This window comes from Epinephelus moara, chromosome 17, assembly GCF_006386435.1.
Source record: "Epinephelus moara isolate mb chromosome 17, YSFRI_EMoa_1.0, whole genome shotgun sequence".
In the NCBI taxonomy this organism is placed as follows: domain Eukaryota; kingdom Metazoa; phylum Chordata; class Actinopteri; order Perciformes; family Serranidae; genus Epinephelus; species Epinephelus moara.
Genome location: NC_065522.1, coordinates 29,460,926 through 29,469,333, shown reverse-complemented (window position 1 = coordinate 29,469,333; position 8,408 = coordinate 29,460,926). Strand labels below are relative to the sequence as shown.

Here is an 8,408-nt window from a genome sequence, read left to right as displayed (position 1 = left end):
AAAGCATTTAGTCATGTAGACATGGTGAAGACGAGCTGCTGAAGTTCAAACGGTTCAGGCTGCTGCTGGTGGTGTAATGGTGTGGGGGAGATTTTCTTAGTACCAACTGAGCATGGTTTAAACACCACAGCCTACCTGAGTATTGTTGCTGAGCGTGTCCATCCCTTTATGACCACAGTGTACCCATCTTCTGATGGCTACTTCCAGCAGGATAACGCACCATGTCACAAAGCTCACATCATCTCAAACATGACAATGAGTTCACTGTACTCCAATGGCCTCCACAGTCACCAGATCTCAGTCCAATAGAGCACCTTTGGGATGGTGATACACACCACAGACTCACACCACAGTTTGGATTAGTATGCAGTGTGTGTGTTTCAGAATAGGACTCTGGTCTGTTTGTGGTTTTGTTGCTCTGTTAAAGAGAAGCAATTATTCACCAGGCAACACCAACACACACACACACACCTGGTTCTACTGTGTGAATGCGAGTGTGTGTTGTTGCTGCATCCAGGCTCATTTTCCCAAACATTTCAACAGCAGAGTAAAGTTTCCTCACAACAAAGACACTCTCAGCTTCTGTCACTCTCTGTGTGTTTATTTAAGTGGTTCATCTTTGGACCTGAATGAAGTGAAAAGTGTTGATTAACTTGTCGTCTGGACAGTATAACGAAGACAAGAAGGAACTGTATCAAAGGTCAGAGGTCAGCTGAGGCTGAGTCAACAATGGTGATAGTACCTTTACTCAAGTGCAGAGGTACTTATACTTTACATTAATATTGCTTCTTTTTTGGCCTACTGAGAATTTGTCTGTCTGCAGCTAATCTCAAACTACTGGACCGATCAGCCTCATACTTTGTGTGCACATTTCTTGTAGTTGTGGTGATTGACATTCGTTGAAAAACAGTTTCATTGACTGTTTTATACCATCACTGTCTGCTGACTCCTCGCTCTTCTTAACCGACCAGCAGGGGGGGCAAGTTTTCTGGCAATCGGCTCGCCTAAAACCACTTGCTGCCACTTCTTAGTTATCTACAAGAAACAGAGGAACTGTATCGAAGGTCAGAGGTCAGCTGAGGCTAACTCAAAGTTAACAGCGGTGGAAGAACATTTACTCAAGTGCAGAGGTACTTGTACTTTAATATTTCTATTTTATGTTACTTTTTTGGCCTGCTGAGAATTTGTCTGTGTGCAGCTAATCTCACAAACTACTGGACCGATCAGCCTCATACTTTGTGTGTACATTTCTTGTAGTTGTGATTAACAGTCGTTGAAAAACCTGTTTTAGTGACAGTTTCATACCATCACTGACTGCTGACTCCTCACTCTTCTTAACCAACCAGCAGGGGCGGCAAGTTTTCTGGCAACCGGCTCGCCTAAAACCAACAAGCCAAAACTGGACTATGATTATAACTATAACCTCACTCAGCTGTCTGAACGGTTCCTGTTTGTCTTACCTACTTTTTAAAATTGATAATTAATTGATAAATATTTGTTTATCGATGACGTCTGGGCTTTTCAAACAAGAGGAAAAACTGCTGTGTGTGTGTGTGTGCGCGCGTGTGTGTGTGTGAGTGTGTGAGGAGGGAAGCCTGACTAGTTATTTTGCCAAGGGCGGAGCTGGTAGAGCTTATCTGGGCCGCACACACACACACACCAAGTCTTTAATGTCAAATTTACTAACTGTGGTGTGTGTGTGTGTGTGTGTGTGTGTGTGTGTGTGTGTGTGTGTGTGTGTGTGTGTGTGTGTGCGCGCGCAGGTGGGCGTGTACGAGTGAAAGCGCCTTCCCTTCCACCTGAGTGATCACGCATGCGCAGGCTGCCTAGGTTCCCCATCTCTCTCTCTCTCTCTCTCTCTCTCTCTCTCTCTCTCTCTCTGTTTCCCTCCCACAAACACGCGCGCACTCGCACGCGACTGATGTCAGTGTGTCGGTCGGCTGAGTCGCGCGCGCTGCCTGTGGATGCCAGCCGGAGTCGGTGGATCTTGTTTTGCTGTAAAATTGGAGGTTTTCAAACGGAGCTTCTGAGCGCGGGGAGCTCGCGGCGCTGGAGCCGTTCACTCCGGTAAGTTCATGTGAAGATGACCCCCCACACTCTGCTCTGTGTAAGCCCTGTTGACTTCACTGTGACTGTCTGTTCATGTCAGTGCTGAGCGACACCAACTCTGCAGGCTAACAGGCTGCTCAACACGGTGACGCTTCACGCCGACCAGACTGCACTCACATTTTCACATTATTTTAGATTAAGCCCACAACCTGCCTCTATAACGCTCCCACAGTGCTTTATATTGTGAAGTCTAATGTCTGGAATATTTCGGCTGCGTGTGAGAGATACTTTAAGGTGTTAAACCATGTGTATCAGTCCTATTATATCTGTTGAGAGGTTTATTTAATACCTGTGGTTCATCATGGTGAGTTTTTATTGGTGTGGTGACACTTTGAGATAATTTTATCTCTCATGGCACAGCAATAATGTTTCCAGAATATTCCTCCAGTTTGTTTTTGATGCCTTTAACTCAGCGGTGAGTTTATTTATTTGAGCTGTGTGAAGTTTAATGTCTTGGTTTAAATATTTATTCAGCAGACATGTGTGGAGCTGTTGTGTTGTGCATGGTGTTGACACTGTTTGCTGCGGTGTGTATTAATGTCCGGTGATATTCCTGTAGTAGTAGTATTATTATTAGTAGTAGTAGTAGTAGTATTATATAGTGCTCAGGGACCTACAGTGTGTCTGTGCTGCTCTGAGTCAAGCTTGTCTTTATTTTAAATATGTCAGTACTGGTTTGCGATTTCTCTTTAATGTCTTTTTCCTGACATTCTTTATTTAACCCTTTGAAATCTGAGCAAGTTCTCTTAAAAACATGGGACCCAAAACATAAGCAAGAAATAATTAAAGAGAAAATTAAAAACAAGATAATTAGTAACAAAAAGAAATAAAGTTAAAAACAAACGACCTGGAAGGAGTGCCTGAAAATTATAATAATTCTTGAAACATAGTTTAAAATACAGTAATAATAATTATTATGAATATAGTTTTCCCACCTTTTTTTCCGTTATTTAAAACCAAAATCTAAATATGTCTTTTTTTGCTATTTGTAGGACATTTCTTTCCAAGTTGCTAAATGGCGGAGAAATCACAACAATTAGCTCAGAGGTTTAAATACCTGTGAAGTATTGCTGTAATTATCTGCAGTATTTGTGTCTCTCTTGATATTGCTGATGTTTCTGTAATATCAGTGTGCTGATGAAGCTCATCCCTGGCGCTGTAGGAGCTTTATATTCTGTGGAGTGTTATTTGTGATTAGAGCGTAAGCTGCGTCTCGATTCAGGTGCTGCAGCCTTCGAAGGCTGCATTTGGCTGCAGCGGCGCCACCAAGGCTGTCCCATTTCAACGGCTCCTTCAAATGCAGCCTTCTTTACCAGAATTTGGAGGATGCAACTAATGAATCCTTCGCAGCCCAGCCTATCCCAAGATGCATTGCACAGCGGAGACCATTATATATTAAGTTGTTAGCTAACAGTTGTTAACAAGCTAACAGTTAACTTTTGTTAACATTACACTCTTAGCTAAATTCGCACAGCTTAAAGGGATAGTGCACCCAAAAATGTAAATTCAGCCATTATCTACTCACCCATATGCCGAGGGAGGCTCAGGTGAAGTTTTAGAGTCCTCACATCATTTGCGGAGATCCAAGGGGAGAGGAGGTAGCAACACAACTCCACCTAATGGAGGCTGATGGCGCCCCAGATTCAAACGTCCAAAAACACATAAATGAAACCACAAAATATCTCCATACTGCTCGTCCATAGTGATCCAAGTGTCCTGAAGCCCTGACATAGAAGTTGTTTGGAAAAACGTCATTTAAACTCTGTTTTTAGCCTCATTGTAGCCTGTAGCTCTGACTGCCCCTCTCCCCTTGGATCTCCACAAGTGTTGTGAGGACTCTAAAACTTCACCTGAGCCTCCCTTGGCATGTGGGTGAGTAGATAATGGCTGAATTTTCATTTTTGGGTGCACTATCCTTTTAAACAACCTTAATTTAATAAGTTTACCTGAAAACAGGCCATTAGCCTGAAATGCATCAGGCAAGTGCAGCCTCATTGAAGTCGTCCAAATCCGGTGCTTGGGCAGTGACTTGCGCCATCAGGAACTAACGAAAAAGGAGTACTTTAATATTGGCATGATACACAGCCAGTTGCTGTTGTAGTTTGATAGCGCCTGGGGGCATCAGGGGGAAAGCAGCGGGACAGGGACGAAAGTTAAGGCGGTGAAAGTCCAACTGGGACAAGTGGTGGTGGATGGGTCCAACAAACCCTGACTTTCACCTGAGAGAGCAGTGTTCATGTCCCGTAAGATTCTAAAACCAAACCCTGTTTTTTTCTCCTAAACCTAAGGACGTGTACTGACGTAGTGCTTTTATTTTGAAAGAGACTGTATGTAAACGTTAAATTTGCTGTGAAAACAGAAGTGTACTTTGAAAGAAGACAATGCATGTAACAGGCTGAACTTGACACAACGTCCCAGAACATCAACAACCAACACACCCAGGGTACCTTGCACGTCGTATGTGGACGTGGAAAGTGGAATTGTATGAATTGTATGAATTTGAATTGTGCAGTACTGCAGTAATGACTTATTTGTAATTCATCTTTGGGTCTAAGTTGTGAAATTTGGTGAGTTTTGTGGTTGTTTTTTTGTGTACTTTTCCACTGTGGTGTCACAACAATGCAGTGAATGTAATGTTTATTCTCATTACTGAGTAAACTACTGATTCGTCTCTCTATTGACAAATTAATTGTTAATTAATAGTGAAAATTTTCAGTAACAAGTCCCCAGAGTCCATGGTGATGATTCCAGATGTGCTGTTTTATCCAACCGACGCTCCAAAACTCACAGACATTCAGTTTCTCATCATTTAACACTATGAAAATGTAAAAACATTTACATCTGACAAGCTGAAAGTGGTGAATATTTACCTTTTATTTGTTAAAGAGTGACCGAAACAGTGAATTGATCATCAAATGTTATATATGTGAGCTGCTTGCTGTATATGAAGACGTGCACACAGACACTACATCATATCTGCAGAGAGAAAAGGTTTCAGTACTCAGCAGGTTTTCAGGCCTCGAGGTGTTTAAATTCACACGGTGAGTCAACATACAGCTCAAACTACCAACAAGAGAAACTTACAGCTAGGTTACAGACTCATAATGTGGTCGTAATTTCTTTTGTTTTTTTCCTACTTTTATTTACCTTGGTGGTCACACTTGGACGTTACAACTCTTGAATGACTTTAATCTAATGCTCCCATTTAGGGTGTGTTGCTCAAGAGCACATCAGAACATGTTCTCTACAGACTGTCCTCTCTTGTTAGTAGAGGCTCATTTATTCTTCTTTAAGTACAAAAATAGATCCGTCCATTTCAAACGTAACCATCACTGCCCTCAAACATAGATGGCGCTAAGGGTGGAGGCCATTAAATACATCGCGACACGTGGACGGAGAATGCTTTTCACTATATGATCTAAAACGTCTTTGTCGTGTCCTACGGTCATTAACGACGATACGCTGCCCCCTTGATCTCCACTGGCACTGCTCCGTTTCGTTGTATCTGGAATCTTACAGGCAAAATAATCCCATGGTCCGTATACAAATCTAAAGTCGAACATAAATGAGCCCTAAACCCAAGTATGTGTTCTTGTTTTTGCCTGCCTGCGTTGTGAGACAATAGTTGCGTTTCCATTACAGTTTTGCGCAAAATAAATGCAATATTTCAAAAGTTTCGACAAAGTACAATTGCGACTTGCAGGTGTTTCCATTAAAAGGCGTTTTGCACATGAGCCGTAATTCTCGTAAAATCTCGTCCGGCGAGACTCCACTTTGTTTGCGAAAGTACAATGGACATTCCAAATCTCTTGCGATCTGGAACAATCATCTCGGTTGCCACTGCTGCTGTTGCAGAAGTCTACAACGGAAGACGAAGAGAGCGAGTGGTAATTAGCTCAAGAAAATACTCGGTCTCCACCTCCGTCCAAACCATCTTGTTTGAATGAGTGAACCCTGAACCGGTCATGTGACCCCCCATTGTCATGTCCGGTGACGTATATTTGCGAAAAAAGTGTTTCCATTACGCTTTTGCGATATACTTCTATATCGACACGTCTGAAAAACCACCTCATGAGAGCGTAAAAACTTTTTCTCGATATCTGAGTGTTTTTTCAAAATGTAGGTGTTTCCATTACCAGTCTTTTATTGCGATATTTAGGTTGTGCGCATTTCTATGGTTAATGGAAACGCACTTACTGACTCCACCAGACTCCATTCACATTCACTGACACTCTTATCATACACTTCTTGCAACCTGACCTTTGACCTCTCACGAATCGTGTTCTTCCGGTAAATTTAGCGAATGTGAAATCCACCGAGCTGCTTCTATTGGACTAAAACGTCGGCTTTTGCACCAGACGTTCTGTATTTATAAGTTCAAACCTTGACGAGAAACACACTTGTGTTTTTGGGTCGTTGTAAACTTAATGTTGTGTTCACACCAAACATGATGCGAATTTTTGTGTCCCTAGAATGTTTTGTGTTGACTCGCTTCATATGCGCGTGAAATCGCGTGTACATAAGAGCCCAAAAGACACAAATTACCCCGAGAGAGGATGTAGCCGGTTATGCTAACTGGGGTAGTGCTAACTTGCTCGTAAAGTAGCTGGAAACAAGTAACAGACAAATGTTTCCACAAATTACCAGTAGGGTTGGGTCGGTATGAGGGGGAAAAAAAAAACGGTCCGGTTTTTGTGAAAAACTGCATCAAGTCGGTAATACCGGATTTTCACCACTTGGAGGCGCAATTGACTCACTCGTTTTCCTCCAGGCGAGCTCCTTTTTCTTCCTTTTTTTAAAGAAGTAGGACGTGATGTCATAGAGCTCTGGGCAGCCACAGACCGACATGATGAGCTTCTCCTCCGTTCTTCCGATGAATGAACTTCCGCCGGTACGTCCTCGGCGTCATACGTCCCCAGAGGATCTCAGTGCTGATTGGTTATCGAGGCGCGAATCGGTCACTGAAGTTCAGGGGCCGTATTCACAAACATTCTGACAACACTCTCAGAGAACTCCTAACTTAGGCAAAGAATTGACCACACATATTACGATCTAATCTGTAGCATTTCATTAACTCACTGTCATCCAGTGTTTTTAACTTTAATCTTTACAAGGACCTGGTCTTAACTTCAAGGGGAAATTCAAAGAAATTCTATCCTTAGAATTTCGTCACTAAGAGCAACTCTTTGTTTGAGGAAGCTTTGTGAATACAGCCCAAGATTTTTCAACTCTTGCGAAGAAGCACGTCATTTGCTTCGCGTCCATAGCGCCGCCCGACGTGAAGTCGCGTCTAATTGCGTCTCTACATTATATGTAATTCACTCACACATATTGTTTTATTCGCGCCTGAACATTCGTCTTCTCTGGAGTGTTTTTATCATCATTCCAACAGAACTGCGCTAATTTTTTCCACTTTTAAGATGAATTTAAGTGTGTCTTTATAAATGAGGTCTCTGTAGGAAAAGTGAGCAGGGAAGGACTGAGTGAAGAGCATTTTGACACTGACTCAGCATCACAGAAGTTTGTCTGTAAAGGAAATTTCCAGTCGACCAAATCAGACCTTTTTGTTTTATCTGCTGCATTAAACAGTCAGCTATCTGCTACATGGGATCAACAGGTGAAACTGTTGTGATAAGTAACTTCCTGCTGCAGCCTGCGCTTCACTCCCATCCAGCAACATGTCGTCTTGGCACCAGACTTTTTTTTGTTGCGATTATGTGAGGTCTCACCAATTCTCTTTCATCCGTCCAGTGTGTGGTTCCACCAGCAGACAAACAAGTGTGTGTGTTTGTGTGTACGTGGTTGTGTCTCCTGCTGCTTCTCCCTCGGGGCCTCCCAGCTGCGGCGCTCCCCTCAGCCGGTTGAGCGTTCAGTCCGACCCCCTGACCTGCCTGGAGCTCCAGTGAAGATACAACAGGGTGACATTTTAGATACAGGACGCTGTTCGGGACTGCCTGTCTTCTCTTTTGCTTTCTGTCACCATGGTAACCCCAGAGGCGAGCGATGCTCAGTCAGACTGTAAAACACAGCAGTAAACTTTAATCTCTCACTTCCTCTGTTGAATAAAAGGAGCCATCAGTCACTCAGAGAGATTTAAAGGGGATTTTTTTTTTTTTTTTTTACTTTTTAACACTTTTTTTGGCATGTCGGAGCCCAAAAACCTGAGCCAAATCTGATGTGTTTTTCATGCTAATGTTGTTTAAAAAGCAGTTCTGAGCCACAGCAATGTGGGGGGTCCTCGCTTCACCGCGAGTCACCATCACACACACACACACACACACACACACACACACACAAAC

At 42.9% G+C, this 8,408-nt stretch overlaps 1 protein-coding gene across 3 annotated transcripts in view; it reads left to right on the top strand.

The window, feature by feature from the left end:
- Positions 1–1,059: 1,059 nt before the first annotated feature.
- LOC126403731 (FH2 domain-containing protein 1-like) overlaps positions 1,060–8,408 on the top strand; it is a 38,132-nt gene continuing 30,783 nt past the window's right edge. The window contains exons 1-2 of one of the 3 annotated variants that reach the window (XM_050066466.1): positions 1,060–1,130; positions 1,764–2,067. The gene's annotated coding sequence lies outside the window, so the exon portion shown is untranslated. Of the gene's footprint in view, positions 1,131–1,763; positions 2,068–2,439; positions 2,525–8,408 lie in introns of those variants that run through there. The other 2 variants (XM_050066468.1, XM_050066467.1) reach the window with 2 other exon arrangements.